At 44.6% G+C, this 15,408-nt stretch overlaps 1 long non-coding RNA gene and 1 other non-coding gene across 8 annotated transcripts in view; one reads left to right on the forward strand and one right to left on the reverse strand.

Moving 5' to 3' along the window:
- LOC130708614 (uncharacterized) overlaps positions 1-15,408 on the reverse strand; it is a 56,000-nt gene that overhangs the window by 12,292 nt on the left and 28,300 nt on the right. Inside the window, exons 6-9 of one of the 7 annotated variants that reach the window (XR_009008895.1) lie at positions 14,414-14,698; positions 8,602-8,636; positions 3,040-3,149; positions 2,459-2,719 (exon numbers count right to left, since the gene is read on the reverse strand). This is a non-coding gene — a long non-coding RNA (uncharacterized LOC130708614). Of the gene's footprint in view, positions 1-2,458; positions 2,720-3,039; positions 3,150-5,713; positions 14,699-15,408 lie in introns of all 7 variants that reach the window. The other 6 variants (XR_009008891.1, XR_009008893.1, XR_009008894.1 and 3 more) reach the window with 6 other exon arrangements.
- Positions 7,419-7,489, forward strand: LOC114238142 (small nucleolar RNA SNORD93). The gene has a single exon (XR_003623558.1). It is a non-coding gene; the product is annotated as a small nucleolar RNA SNORD93 (small nucleolar RNA).

The raw sequence follows: 15,408 nt of genomic DNA on the forward strand, positions 1-15,408 counted from the left end.
GTGCTATTATTATCCCCATTTTACAAATAAGGAAACCAAGGCATAGGCAGGCTAAGTAACTTGTCCAAGTGCACACAGCTAATAAGTAACAGAACAAGGATTTGAACCCAGGAAGTTGAATTTTAGAGTCCATATTTTTAATCGACATAGATTGGTACAGGTATGGGTATGGGTTTAGGTTTGGGTGTGGAGATGGAGAGGGAGATACAGACAGAGATAGAGAAGAGGACAGGAGACCTCTAAGTAAATCATCTTGAAAGGGACTTAGAAGCCAGCTGAGAGAGAGATAGATGGATAGATAAATAAATACGTGCTATCTATTTCTATTATAGATATAATATACCTATTTCTATTTTATAGAAAGCAGTGTTTAAAAAAATAAAAATAAAAAGCAGTGGGGGGCAGGGGGCTAGGCTTGGAACAGGGTGGCCAGGGCAGGTGCCATTGGAGTTGACCAGGGCAGATACCCAAGGCCTGGCCAAGCCACAAGCAAGTGTGATCATGAGTGACCAGGTCCCAGGCCTTCAACAGCAAACCCCGGAGAAGACAAGGGCTAGAAACAGTCCCATTACAGTGGTCACTGTCCAAGCAAAGGCCAGCTGCAATGCAGAAGATCCATCTGTGTCATCTGCCTCCCTTCCTGGGCCATAAGCACCTCCCCACATGCATTGGCCAGGCGCCATGGAGAGAAGGGAAGGGGAGCAGAAACCAGAAAGACGGGGCCTTTCTACAAAAAAAGACTCAACATTCCCCCTAAAAGCCTGTTTAAATGATTGAATCTGAGTAAATTTACTTGACTCGACTAAAATGTAAAGCCCCCTTGGCACCTCGAGCCCTATCTAGCAGAACACGGGCTCGTAAGGGAATGCAGATCAGCAACGGAAAAAATCTAGACTAACTCTGCTCTCGACTGAGCATTTGTGATGCTGCTGCCCCCCACTCGAAGGCTACTTTGGGAAGGAGAGGAGAGAGGACACAGGATGAACAGCAAGAGAAGCTAAAAGGATCTGTTGCTTTCCTTTAATGTGGTATGGTCATGGTTGCACAGATGTTTAGTCACGGCAAAGGGTAGGAAGGAAACACATGTTTAAGTACATCGCTGGAGAGACCAAAAGGATTATGCACTGTTCCATTATAATTTTTCTAAAGCTTAAAGCATGATTTAGGAGAAGCTGTTCGTGCCATTGCTGCATTCAGTTACCCAGAACAGATTTGGATGGGCCTGGAAGCAATTTCCAGGCTTCCAAATGTGGGTCATAAATATGTGTTAATCAGAAAGGACATTGCAGTCAAGTGGCTTCACATATTTACCATCACTCCTATGAAAGGCATTTATTAGCAACCTCCTACATGAGGTTCAGGCAGCCTGGAATTTATACGCAGAAATTAAGCAGTCATAATTCCTACCTCTTGAAACTTAAACTTGGCAATGTTGATTTGAACAATCCCATAAATATACAACTAAACAAAGCTCATCTGCAATTATTCTCTGTCCCAACTGTCTTCCAAAGTGGCTGTACCATGTTGCATTCCCGCCAGCAACGAATGAGAGTTCCTATTTTTCTACATCCTCACTACCATTTGGTGTTGTCAGTATTTTGGAATGTAGCTATTCTAATAGATATATAATGGTACCTCATTGCTGTTTTAATTTGCAATTCCCTAGTGATATAAAACAGGGAGCATCTTTTCATAGGCCATCCCATCATTTTTGCTGTATTCTATTCATTGGAAGAAATTCAACAGGTCCAGCCCACACTCAAGGGGAGGGAATTATACAAGGCCATGAAGAGCAGGAGATGGGGCCATTGGGGACCATCTCAGAGGCTGCCCAACATAATTAGATTCAGAAAAGAATGGAGGAGAGGAATTTGAGACAAATAAAGACAGTGCTTTTGAGGAGTCTTGCTATCAAGAGAAAAAGAAATGAAGGGTTAGTTGCAGAAGAATATGAAGTTAAAGGATGTTTTTATTTACTTGTTTTACAACTAGATCATGCTTATCAATAAAGGTGATATATTTGATATATTGAATATAAATACAAAATAGAAATGTATTTTATACCTTTATTCCTATATTTCCTAGAAGTCTTGTGAACAACAAGGCTCAGGTTTGTAGGCAACAAACCTGAGAGGGCATTTTTTTTTTTTAACTTTTTATTCTATATTGGAGTACAATTGATTAACAATGTTGTGTTGGTTTCAGGTGTACAGCAAAGTGATTCACTTATACACATACATGTATCTATTCTTTTTCAAATTCTTTTCCCATTTAGGTTGTTACATAATATTGAACAGAGTTCCCTGTGCTATACAGTAGATCCTTGTTGGTTATTCATTTTAAATATGGCAGTGAGTACATGGCAATCGAGAGAGCATTGTTTTAATAGTCTGTTTTGTACCAATGTAAGGGGTCAGAAACAAGCACACCTGTATCCCAGTGCTTCCAGGATGCTTACCTGTACACCCTCTGATTGCTAAAATCAGCCACATTTCAGCCATCATCCACTTCTATTTAGGCAAATGAAACCAGCAGTCCTCCGTGAGAGCAGACATTCTCTCTTGGCTTGAAAACAAGCCTACAGCTGCTTGGAAAAGGCAGGCTGCTGGGCAGAGACCTGCATGTGGCAAATGGCCCAACGACGCCAATTAAAATGTTACCCAACTGGAATTGCCGTTTAAATCATAAATGATGTCTGCGGTTGCTTTATCTCCTGACTCTACAACGACACAATAAAATGCGCACTAAACACAGAGACAAAAGAAAATGGATGGGCCAATTAATCTGTGCGAGCAAATGTCCCAGCTCTGTGTGTGATGTTAGTCCACTGAGAACAAATGAGTCTTAGGATCTCCTGGGAATAAGGGTTGGGGGAGGGTGACAAATAATGTGCTTTCTTCCCTTTCCACCTTCAGAACCAACTCAAGATAAGATACAGAAGGGAAATGAAGGTGTTAGCTTTACTACTGACAAGATAGTGACTTCAGAGCTGAGTTTGTTCTACTCCCTTTCCCCGTCTAGACCTTGGCTCACCATTACCTTATACTGATCCTGGGCAGCGAGGGAAGAAAAAGAACATGAATCTTCACAGCTCACAGCCTTCTGATGGACTTGCTCGTCTCTGAGAAAGATGAGCCGTTGGACATCACCTGCCGTAACATACATGTGGGCCAAAAATTTAAAATGAGTAAAATGCATGACCATGTTATTGCAGGGTTAGTAAGAAATACTATCTTTTATTCAGTTTGGACTATTGAAAAAGCACAGAGTTTAAGGGAGTGACACTTCATGTTCCCAAGTGACTATACACTGAACCAAGAAAACCCTCAATGGATTCCAAATGGTCACTTCTTACCCCCGTCTCCCCCTCCCATCAGAGAACATTAGAATCTTGAAAACAGGAAACAGGTGGAGGACGGATGCCAACAAGCCTACCCCGGTTTGCATGCTCTCAAAATTCATGTTAGAACAGGATTTTATTGAAATGCCTTCCTCTGCTGGAAGGGAATGAGGAAAGGGTGGACAGAAGCTCAGGGCATTATCCCACAGAAGTTCCTCCACAAAGAGACATGGCATGGGGAGCCGGGGTCGGGGGTGAGGGCTCCCCTCTAGCAGCAGCAAAACTAGCCAGAGAAGTGCCCAACACCTCCCGGGGGCTCGGGATGCCTTGTTCTACAAGTAGTTCATCACGTGTGTGAAAGGCAGGCCAAAGACACACCAAGAAAGGAAATACAGCAGGTTTCATCAAGCATTGACAGTGCACCAAGCTCTAGGCCATGTACCGGGAATGCAGGGATAAATTCATACTCAAGGTGACCCAAAAAAGCTACATTCTGGGATAAGACCCCACCACTACCATCACTATGAGCCTTGAAGAGTTTTATAGTATGAATATTCAACTACTGCAGGGGATCAATGGCGAATCTCTTTCCCTGGAGTCATTTCCCACTTACCTGAATATGTTCCAGGCACTATGCTGAATTCAGAGGATCCAGTAGAGTGGGAAAGCAAGTTCTCATGGAGCTTACATTCCATCATCAAGACAAGTCTACTTTTGGAGAACACCCTAAGGTGGGCTCTACTCCACCAGAAGTTCTGTATGATCTAAAAGTCCCTCTACTCTATGATTCTTCTTTAACTCTCTTGGCTTCTCCTATATCGTGAAGCCAGCTTCCTGCTAGTAATGCTAGACTCAGCCTAGGTACACCCCTCCTCCAGGAAGCCTTCCCTGATCCCCTTAGCAGGCTGGGCTTGGTGGCTTTGTGCTAGGCCCTTGGCACACTGCATAGGCTTGTACCACTTTATGTTTCTTGAGGGCAAGGGCAGTTTCTCATTCAACTTCACAGCACGGATCGCGGTGCCTACCGCTGAGTGGGCACTCAGTAAATATTTGTTGCCCTCTACAGTCCCTCCACCCAAAATGATCTCAAGTGCTCCAGTACCTAGGAAGCCTCAAATCTCAAAATTCCAGGGACAGATTAAGGATAAAACCAAATATAAAAGCAAGGCTGGGGGTGGCACAGTGGTTAGGAATCCGCCTGCCAATGCAGGGGGCAGAGGTTCGACCCCTGGTCTGGGAAGATCCCACATGCCGCGGAGCAACTAAGCCTGTGCACCACAACTGCGCTCTAGAGCCCGCGAGTCACAACTACCTAAGCCTGCGTGCCTAGAGCCTGTGCTCTGCAACAAGAAAAGCCACCACAATGAGAAGCCTGAGCAAGGCAACAAAGAGTAGCCCCCGCTCGCCGCAACTAGAGAAAGCCCACCCCACGTGCAACAACGAAGACCCAACGAAGCCAAAAATGAATAAATAAGTTAATTTTTTAAAAATAGTTTTTTAAAAAAAGCAAGGCTGGGGACTTCTGGTGGCTTGCAGACCCCCCTGGGGGAAAGCATGGGATACTTGAGGTGGGGAAAGTGGAAACGGACATAAATATCTAACATTATTAGGGTGCCAGGAGCTCCGTCGAACCTGCCGCGAGGTAAATGGACACCACGTTTCGGAAGGGCTCTGAGGCGGAAGTTCGGTCGGTCGGCCCGTGGCCCGAGCTGGGGGAGACCCGGGCGGCCGCCGCCTTACCCGCTTGCCCCAGGCCGCCGGCAGGGGGCGCGCGAGGGCCTCCGGGCGCCACTGGCGGGGCGGGTGCTCGGCCTGGTGCTGGGCCGGGTCCGGACCGGGCGGGGTGCTGGGGCAACTTTTTGGTTGGCTGCTGCTGGGTGCTGACCGCCCGGGCCCCTCTTAAACTCGGTCTCTCCCTTCCCCTCCCCTTTCGGCCTCGGCGCACGACTCGGTAAGTGGTTTCCAACCAGCTCGACGTCAGAGCCCGCCACGTGGCTTGGGGGTCTTTCCAGTGGCGCTTACCGGGCGCGCGCGCGCCCCTCCTATACCCGGGCCCGCTCCGTCTGGGCGGCTGGGACTCGGGTTTGGCCCCAGCTCGGCACCCGCTCGGGAGAGGCCTCCCAGCCCCCAGGGGAGCTGCTGTGAGGGCCCCTCTGGGGCGGGGACGTCCTCAGTGTGCCGGGACCCTTCCTCCCCGGGAATGACCCTCCTGGCGCCTAAGCGCCCCCTTTTCCTCCCAGGGGCCGAGGCGCCTGGCACCTTCTGTACCTGTGACCCCGACGCCCAAGGGATACGGGCCACAGGGAGCTTCAAGCTCCTTTTGCAATGAAAAAAGAAAACAACAACAAACAAAACTTCGAGAATGAAACTGACCCAGGACGGAGGCGCAGAGCCCGGGACGGTGTCCGTGTTCTAGGCGCACGCGGGGCCGCCGCCCGTCCGGTGGCTCTGACGACCCCGGAACGGCCAGTTTAGGAAGCGGGTTAAGATCACGGGCCTGAAACACTTTTAAGCTTCATTGTGGAGCAGTGTTAATTCCGGTGTTGGCAAGAAACGGAGGTAATTTCGCCCACACAGACACTCCCCCGCCACAAGTGCCTTCCAGTTGCCACTTCGCCCGGCGGTTGGGCTCTTTAAAAGGTCTGGCGTTGAGTCTTGCGGGAGCGGTTAACTACTGTGAGCCTTAATGAGGGAGCAATTTTCTCCCCCAACTTTTCAGGAGTGGCACCGCGTTATGCAGCATGGGACCCTCTTCCAACATTTTTAGGCTGTGAGGCTCGTTATGGTTGTCTGTCCTGGGAAAAAGTCGGCACCGTTGGGGTTCTGACTTGTGTCCGCCAAGATAAAGAGGAAAGGTTGCCCTAGAGAAAGTTTGTCTGAAGGAAGAGTTTCTAAGTTTCGGTGTGGCTCTCTTCAGCATCAGTGGGCATTTTTACTGTGTTTTACTGCTATACATTCCTATAGAAAGGTTTACTCTCCAAATTCAATAAAATTTGTAAAGATCTAAATTTAGAGTTGAGGGAATGAAATGAAGGAATCGTTATAGCTATCATGGGTACCGCTTAGTAATCTTCTCTTGAAATGGGAGGATTGTGGGGTGTTTTATATATTTGCCTCAGTGGTGAAAGACCCTTTTACTGATCAGAAAATAACTAATTTTACTAATTAGGAAACCGAATGGGACATCAATTTTATCATGCTTTTAAAGAGGAAACAAGGTGCAGCGTTGCAAACTGTCCTAGGCACCCCCTTTCCAGCCATATATATGGGGTGGGAACACACAGTTTTCCCTGCCCCGACTACCTGTATCTCTGGTGAACGGCACTACCACAGAGAGAAATGCAGTGGTCAGGCTTTGTTTTACAATTGGTTTAGATGTTGGGGATTCCTGTTGAGCCAAATGGTTCCCTCTGGGAGAGGGACATGGGCTGAGAGAGCCAGGCAGCAGGTCAAGGAAGCAGGAGCCTGAGCCAGTGTCTGTTTAAGGACTGTGGAAACTGAGCAAGTGCTGAGGACTGTTGCCCACTCCCTGGGCTCTGCCTGCGCCTCTGGGTAAGCAAGTCTCAGGCTTCCTTTGGTTTTTTTAAATGTTAAAAGTTTGTTTCCCTCTTTCCTAGGTAAATACTGTTGCCAGTCATGTTTATTTTTTTCCAAATTGATAATGTTCCATGCAACTGTAACAGGGAGATTGGAAAGTAGGAAAGTTGATGACTGCTGACTTTCTGTAAAATGGATTCCCAGAGTATTGGCACTTAGTTCACTACTTATTTTACTCCTGGCTGGAAATTACAGGAGATTCCCAGTGTCAGGAAGTTTGGAGAATGTAGCTGCTTTACAGTAACTCTACTTAAAGGTAGCTTTTTATTCATCAAAGGTAGCTGGTAGGTACCCCAATAAAAGACTCTTTACCAAACACACACATACACACACACAAAACCATAAAAAGTTAGCATATGATATTCTTAACATTGTTTTTCTCAATTTCCTACCAGGCTCAGTCCAGTTCAAGATGCTGGCAAACAGGTATGGACCAAATGGAAAGAATTTGGCTTGAGTTAATAAATACGAATAGAATTCTTGGCCAAGGATGAGAACTCTAATCTGATTGGATATCCTGCTCTGATGGGTTAAAGGATTTACCTGAGGCCAACATGATACGTAGGAATTTATTAAGTGCAATCACACCCCTCCCCACCTTTAAAAAGTATGTTTTAAATAAAATGGTGGTGGTGAGGGGGCTCTAGGAAATAGGTAATACTTTATTATGTACAGAAAAAGGTTGTTGTAGGGGGGGAAAAAAGGATTTTTAAGTGATTGGCATCTAATCTTTCAAGATGTTTATCTTTGGTGATGGTGGCCATTTTGAGTTAGACTCTTCCAGAGGCTGAGGGTGAATTGCTAGCATTAGGAAAATAGGATTTTGAGTTGAAAACTTTTTTTTTTTCATTTTTATGTCAGAACATTACTATGCCTGTGTTGACAATGTGTAGTACATTGGGGAATTCATTTTCCTTACCTGCACTGCTTTTGTGAACATGGCCTAGACACTGTATTTTCTTAATAGCATCTTATTTAGTAATTGCTGCTCTAATTACCTACTGTGATACTTTTCTTACAGGGCTGGTGCTTGAAAGCTTTTCGAGGAGATAAGGTGTATTTGAACATGTGACGAGTGACATATACAGAGTAGAGGTTTTTGCTTACTGTCCCTTTCATGGTGGTAGCAGGGGAGGACTTTTGAAAAGGTGCCAAATATCTGCAAGAACATGTATCTGCCCCATAGAGAATTTCTGTAGAATTCAATTCCATTTAAACTATTTAAAATCATTTTTCTGCCAACCAACCCCAGCCTGAAGCTCAACATAGTAACTACACTAGCTATTCTATCAATACAGCTATCTTAAGAAAACTGTCAGCTGCTTGAATTTACAAAGGTTAGTTCTAAATCCCATACTTTTGACTATTCTAAACTTTGTATGTTTCAAAGTATCCTTTTAAAAACTTGTTTTTTTGTGTTTACAGTTTTTCCTATAATAGATTATTTTGATGATTAAATTTGACCCCTTTGACAGACAATGGTATCAGTGGATTCCTAAGGAGCAGGGAGGAGTTTGCTGCATAGGGTTTGGTCGTGGGTGGGGGGGGTGTGTTGAAGAACTGCTCTACACTTTGATTATGGTGCTGATTGCCTTGGTCACATTTTGGAGTGAGTTTTACTGAATGTAAATTCAACTTCAATAAACATGGCTTTAAAAACTTACCCTTTCCGGCATCTTAATGACATTTCCAATGCAATCTGTGGGAAGACAGTCTTAGGTCAGTAATTGAATGATTTACTGAGATTAGAGGGGCAAAAACATCAAAATTACCTTGGGGTCATGTAAGTGACTCGTGCACAAATAAATACTCAAGAAACCATCAGTGTATATGCTCACCCATCAAGGGTGTACAGGTTCTCTTTATGGATGGTTCAGGCAACAGCACACACTCATCGTCTTAACAGCTGCATTTTCAATCCCATTTGGCAGGGTGTGAGCGGCCTGGCACTTTTCTCTGCATCTCTTGACAATGTACACTAGTGGCGACATGGTAGCAGAAAATGAAGTGTGAAAATTGTTACCCAACAAAATTTAGAATGGCTTTGGCCGATACTGGCTAAAACAGGGAATTAAGTGAGAGAATTAGGGAGTAAGTGAGGTTCTGGGTGCTGAGTAATTGGGTTTGGGTTAATCTCAAAGCTTGATGCATAAGTCACATGGATTACTTTTTCTCTGGGGATATTCAAGGGTGTTTTTGAAAAGAGGGATGGGGACTTCCCTGGTGGTCCAATGGTTGAGGCTCTGAGCTTCCACTGCAGGGGGCACTGGTTCGATCCCTGGTTGGGGAAGTTCCACATACCTAACAGTGTGGCCCAAAAAAAATTTCAAGCAATAAACAGTTAAATAAGATGTTATTTCCTTAAAAAAAAAAAAAAAAGGATGGGCCAAGTATTGGCTGTGAGTCACTGTTCTTTCCTGTGGGTAACAGGTCTAGCCACGGAGCCTGTTGAGCCCTACCCACCATGACCGTGGGCACTGGCAGCTGTGTTGGGCCATCTTGCCTGTAGGATGAAGCAGTGCCTGCAGATGCCTCCTTGTGCTTCCAGGTGTGGTACATAACCTGCTCCATCTCCCCCCAACTCCCTTCCCTGTACCGTGGCAATACAGAGTTATCTAGCACCTTGATTAAGTACAGCCTAGGATCACCAAAGTGAGTTGCAGCCAGTCCCAGGGCTGCAGTCAACTTGCCCTCCTTGGCATAGCACATACCTACATGTTGAGAAGAGCTAAAGCAAGAGTGAAAAGATGGCCAGCATGACTATTAAAATTACCAGGCCATTCTTTTGTGCTCAAGTGCCCTGAGGAGAAGTGAAGCAAATCTGGAGCTGAATGAAATGTTTTCAGAGGATTTATTAGTTCCAAGGGAGGAGTTATGGTCATGAAGAGAATCTTTACGACTATAAAAGAAAATGTGATTGGAATACAATTCTATTCACTGGTTATGGTTTCACTGAAAATGTCAAATCTTACATAAGAACTCCAGTCACTAACCTCCCCAGATGTCACTTGTCTGGTATTGGCAGTAGTGCCATCACTATGTCAGTTCAGGTAGATTGAGTCATATAATTAGATTCAATAATGCGCATATTCCATTTTTAAAAACAAGTAGTTTTTGTTTCTTAAAAGCAAGCACGGGCTTCCCTGGTGGCGCAGTGGTTGAGAATCTGCCTGCTAATGCAGGGGACACGGGTTCGAGCCCTGGTCTGGGAAGATCCCACATGCCACGGAGCAGCTGGGCCCGTGAGCCACAACTACTGAGCCTGCGCGTCTGGAGCCTGTGCCCCGCAACGGGAGGGGCCGCGATAGTGAAAGGCCCGCGCACCGCAATGAAGAGCGGTCCCCGCACCGCGATGAAGAGTGGCCCCCACTTGCCGCAACTAGAGAAAGCCCTCGCACGAACCGAAGACCCAGCACAGCCAAAAATAAATAAATAAATTAAAAATAGATAGTTGAGATGTGTGCCGAAAATGTCATTTAAAAAAAAAAAAAAAAAAAAAAGCAAGCAGGTCTTGGGACTTCCCTGGTGGCGCTGTGGATAAGACTCCGTACTCCCAATGCAGGGGGCCCAGGTTGGAACCCTGGTCAGGGAACTAGATCCCACATGCATGCTGCAACCAAGAGTTCACATGCCACAACTAAGACCCTGTGCAATTAAATAAATAAATATTTTTAAAAAAAACAAAAACAAAACAGGTCTTTGTAGTTCAAGTGAATATTCCAAACTAAGGTATGTATTTTTATTTGAGGTTCCACAAACAAGTATTTATATAATTTGGTAAATATTTACTGTGTTTCTCTTGTGTGTTAAGTCCTGTGATGGATGATTCCTGCCTTTATGGAACTTACACGGTGTGGTTTATCTGTGACACTTGGTAAGATGAAGCTGGTTAGAATGTGCCTCCCTCAACCTCTCTTTTAAGGAATAACTTCACTCAGTATCTGAGTCAATATCTGAAAGATTCAATTGTTAGGACAAACTATAAAGAGAGTATTATATCTATTTATACCCCCACCACATTCCCAGAATGATCTGGGGTGGCTTATAAACAAATAGCAAACAATACAATAATTAGAGGAGGGAATAAAAGCTCAGCAAGAAGAGAGCAGGGTATAAAACCAAACCATTAGACCTCATGCTTTAGGCTCCCGCCAATTTGGCTCTGAGCTTCCTAGGAGCCAGAGGAAATCCGGTTGGCAAGTTGGTCATTTGGCACTTGAATATAAATTTTAAATGGACGAGGTGGAGGGGGCAGGGTCATTTACATTCTAGGCTCCCTGGAACCCAAGTGAGAAGATGCTTTTTCTCCCTCATGATCTGAAGTACCTTGAAGGAAGAAGTAGAACAGAGAAGGTGTCCAGATAACTAAACAGGGGGATCTAGAGATAGTAAAGACTGAGGCATTTGACCAGGGTAGTAAGGTCAGTCAACCAGTGACCCCTGTGAGCCAAGGTCAGGGATAACACCTCAAGAGGAAAGCCATGTTGAGAACAAATAAACAGCCAGAGATGTGTATGAAAGGCTTATTTTAATTTTGTACTCATAAGGATTGCCTTTCCAAAATTTACCTTGTGTTCATAAACTGAAAAGTTCTGATTCTCATATTTTGTTATAAAATTGTGATTTCGGATTCTGATATTTTGTTATAAAATTGTGACTTATCTGGGACTATGCAACCACGGCTAGAAAGCCCCCTGCTTGAGTTTGTCTGTACAGCAAGGGCCAATTATCTTGAGGTACCCTCCCCAGTTGCCATCTGCATTTCCAGAACAGCTGCACATCAATCTGTTTCAGAGATAAAGAGACAAAATCCAGTCAGTTCAGGTTGATGTATGTCACCATGAATTGTTTCTGGAAAACAGATCAGAATGTTGTAGTTGATGGAATGATTTTCCAGTTGGACAAATGCTCTGGCATGTTACCCCCACTACCTGGCAGAATAGAGCCCATTGTATCATTTATAGGCTTCCTATAGTGGAGAAATATGTGGAACTTTGGGAATCATCACAGAGTCCAAACTGTACTCCAGTACAGTAGCCACTAGCCACATATGGCTATTGAGCATTTGAAATGTGTCTAGTGCAAATTGACATGCTGAGGTGTAAGAAACATCAGCTTTGGAAGAATTAATATTTTTTTAAAATGCATCTACAATCATTTGTATTATTTTTTAGATTCCACAGATACAGAAAACAAAACTTGTGGTTACCAAAGGGGAGAAGGAAGTGGGAAGGGACAAATTAGGGGTATGGGATTAACAGATACAAGTTGCTATATGTAAAATAGATAAGCAACAAAGATATACTGTATAGCACAGGAAATTATACCCATTATCTTATAGTAACCTAGAGTGGAATAAAATCTGCAAAAATACCGAGTCACTATGCTATATACCTGTACCTAACACAATACTATAAATCAACTATACTTCAATAAAAAAGAATGTAAAATCTCAGTTTTATATTGATTACAAGTTAAATGATAATATTTTAGAAATATATTATTAAAATTATATAAATGTGATTTGCATTATATTTCTGTTGGGCAGTACTGGTCTAAAACATGAAATATTCATGGAAACATGGAGATAGTCGTTCCACGATCCAATAGAAAGATGTTGCTGTCCTACTCTACAAGGCCTGGAGGAAAAGCAAGAGTAAAATTAGCACTTAAAATGCAGAATTTACAGGTAAGCAGCTAATTTTTCAAGGGCAGGAGGTGCAGGTGTAGAGAGCCAGTGGTACTTAGAAGACTTGACATAAATTCTACACTCAAGCTGCTAGCACTTCTGGAGGTTTTAAATAAAAGACTTCAGGATGGATTTATTAAACACTTGTTCCGAGACTCGCCTGTGCAAGTCCTTGTGTGTTCATTGGGCTAATTAAGGGCCAGGAGACGTGATGTGCTACCTCCTCAAAATACAGCCTCCTTAGTGAAGAATCTATGCGAGGAACAGTTCTGGTTTCCTGACCTAGTTGGTTGTGTGTGTGTGTGTGTGTGTGTGTGTGTGTGTGTGTGTGTAGTAACGTAGCCTTTAGGTTTTTTCTTGGAAAAGGAAAGATTGGGGGAGGTGGCACCATAAGTAGTACCAGAACTTATATACAGTACAGTTTTTTTCAAAGTACCTTATGTTAAGCAAAATGTTCCCAAAATTCTCTCCTTCCCTTGTTTTCACTCAACTCAGCTCTAAGAAGCAGGTCTGTGCAAAATTCCCTTTTGTGATTTCCTTACTGTGAATGACTTTTGGTCATTTTTGTCTTTTAACAACAGGTGGATTTTTCCTTTAGGTTTCACATTTCCTTTAAGCAGTGGTTCTTAAGAGGGGGTATGGGGGGAGGAGTATTTTACCCTCCCTGGGGACATTGGGTAATGTCTGAAGACACCTATGATGCTCACAAGTGTGTGGGTGTGGGCTTCTCCCTCCATCTAGTGGGTAGAGACCAGAGATGCTGCAGAGTGTCCTACAATGCACAGGACCGCCTCCACACCAAAGGAGTATCTGATCCAAAATGTCAACAGTGCAGAGGTTGAGAAACCCTGTCTTAGAAAATGTCATTCCCAACAGCACCAACCTGCTAAGGTGGTACTGAGTGTGCTACAGGCCATTCCCCAAATGTGACTCCCCCCCGACCCCCAGAAAGGTTCTCTGTATTTTGAGGCCTGAGGAGCCTTCATTGCTAGCCTCATTGTTCTCACTGCTAAGTGAATTTCTATTCCACAGCATTTACAAAGAAGCAATTCATTATTTAAAGCAAAGAGCTATATGGGTTTTCTTTTAGGCTCCCCAGAAGGTAGTTTTATGCTTCTAAGCAGCCAGAAACTCAAATTTTGCTCATCACAAACTAGTGGTTTTCTTAATCAGTGGTGGTCAAACTGGATGTCTTAGCTTGATTGCTGAGACGAAGCTTGCCCAAGTCAGCTGAGGGATCGTCAGATCCCTGGCCTGACCCTAGACCCCAGAAACCACCCAAAGGTTGTTACCATGATCTAATTCAACAGATAGCTTCAGTCCTTGTGAGGGGCACACAGCCCGTCAAAAGGACATTCACAAACCAGCTGTAGAACAAAAACCCAAGGAACTGAGACCAAACATCACTGACCGTGATCTAACTCTAATTTTAATACTGACCAGAAGATCCTGCCTAATTTTAGAACCCAAAGAACAATAAAAACCTGAAAACGTTGAATTGTGTTGGCAAAATTAAAACAAGCCCCTTCAAGTTGTCTGGAGTGGAATCTGAGTTGTTAATGGGCGTGCCACGAGTCAGACCCCTTTCAAACTCTGGCTTGTAGCCATCACCCCAAAGATGCATTTAAAGCAGTTGATGCTATTGCCAAAGGTGATGGTGACATAATTGCTCTCAAATGTAGCAGTGGAACAAGGTAAGCACCCAGTAGCAACTCGGGGAAATCACCGGAAACAGTGACATGGGGCCAGTGTTAGTAGGGCTCTGAGTGGTCAGAGGTGCTGCCTACCTCTCAGGTTGAAGTGCACTTCTTCGCTGTCTTCTGAGCATGGGCATTTGTAATCTTACCCTTCCTTGCATTAAAAAAATACAGCACTTGGCCCGTGGTTACAAACAGGGTGGAGATGAAGACCAGCATGCCGAACACGCTGCGGGGCCAGCATGACCAGGACGAAGTGGATGAGGCCCATGAGGTAGTTCAGGGAACACTGCACACCGTTCACAGCCCCTCGCTCTGTTTCCAGAATGTTCTCCTGAAGAAGCTGGCTCACAGTGAGGTCAAAGGACCAAACACCTACAGGGCAGCAGTGTGGGGGGAGAAGACATAAAAAGAGATGTCAGAGACCTCAGTGAGAATTCTGGCTCTGGCACTGACGGGCACGGTCACACTGGGTAAATGAAGCTTTCGGTGGCTCAGTTTCTCAGCTGTGAAATGGGAATCTTTAGATCCCATCTCGCTGGAGGATTACAAGAGACAGTACTGTGAAGTGGGCAGCATCATGCCTGGCATGGTAGTTACCGTCAATAATTTGTGGTAGTATAAACTGTATTTTTGAATCACCATCGCCACCATTATCACTAGGTAGCGATATAACTTCATTTTAGATGTATCTATTTATGTCTCCATTCCATTCCAAAAATGGTTCGGACAGAGAGCAAAGTCTTGAGCTTCACATCCAGCTCCAGTTCCGCGTGTTTCCTCTTCCCTCCTGATCTGACAGAGAAGGAATGAGCTTCCTCTCCCCTCCCCCACCTTTGACCACATTAAGAGGCTACATTTGATTACACTTCAAAAGCAGCCTCAGGACCTGCCATACAGGCACCAAATAAGTCAGAAACCAGGTGGCAATGCTGTCCTTGAGAGCCAGTCCCGGGGGCTCTTGTGCCTGCTCCCAGCTTCTGCCTATAGTTGGTTTCCTTCTGGATTCTCCCTGAGACCCAGCGCTGGCCCTGCAGAGGCCTCTTGTTCGCCTCTGTCCTGATCTCTGGACTCAGCTCTAAACT

This window comes from Balaenoptera acutorostrata, chromosome 7 (assembly GCF_949987535.1).
Source record: "Balaenoptera acutorostrata chromosome 7, mBalAcu1.1, whole genome shotgun sequence".
Lineage (NCBI taxonomy): Eukaryota > Metazoa > Chordata > Mammalia > Artiodactyla > Balaenopteridae > Balaenoptera > Balaenoptera acutorostrata.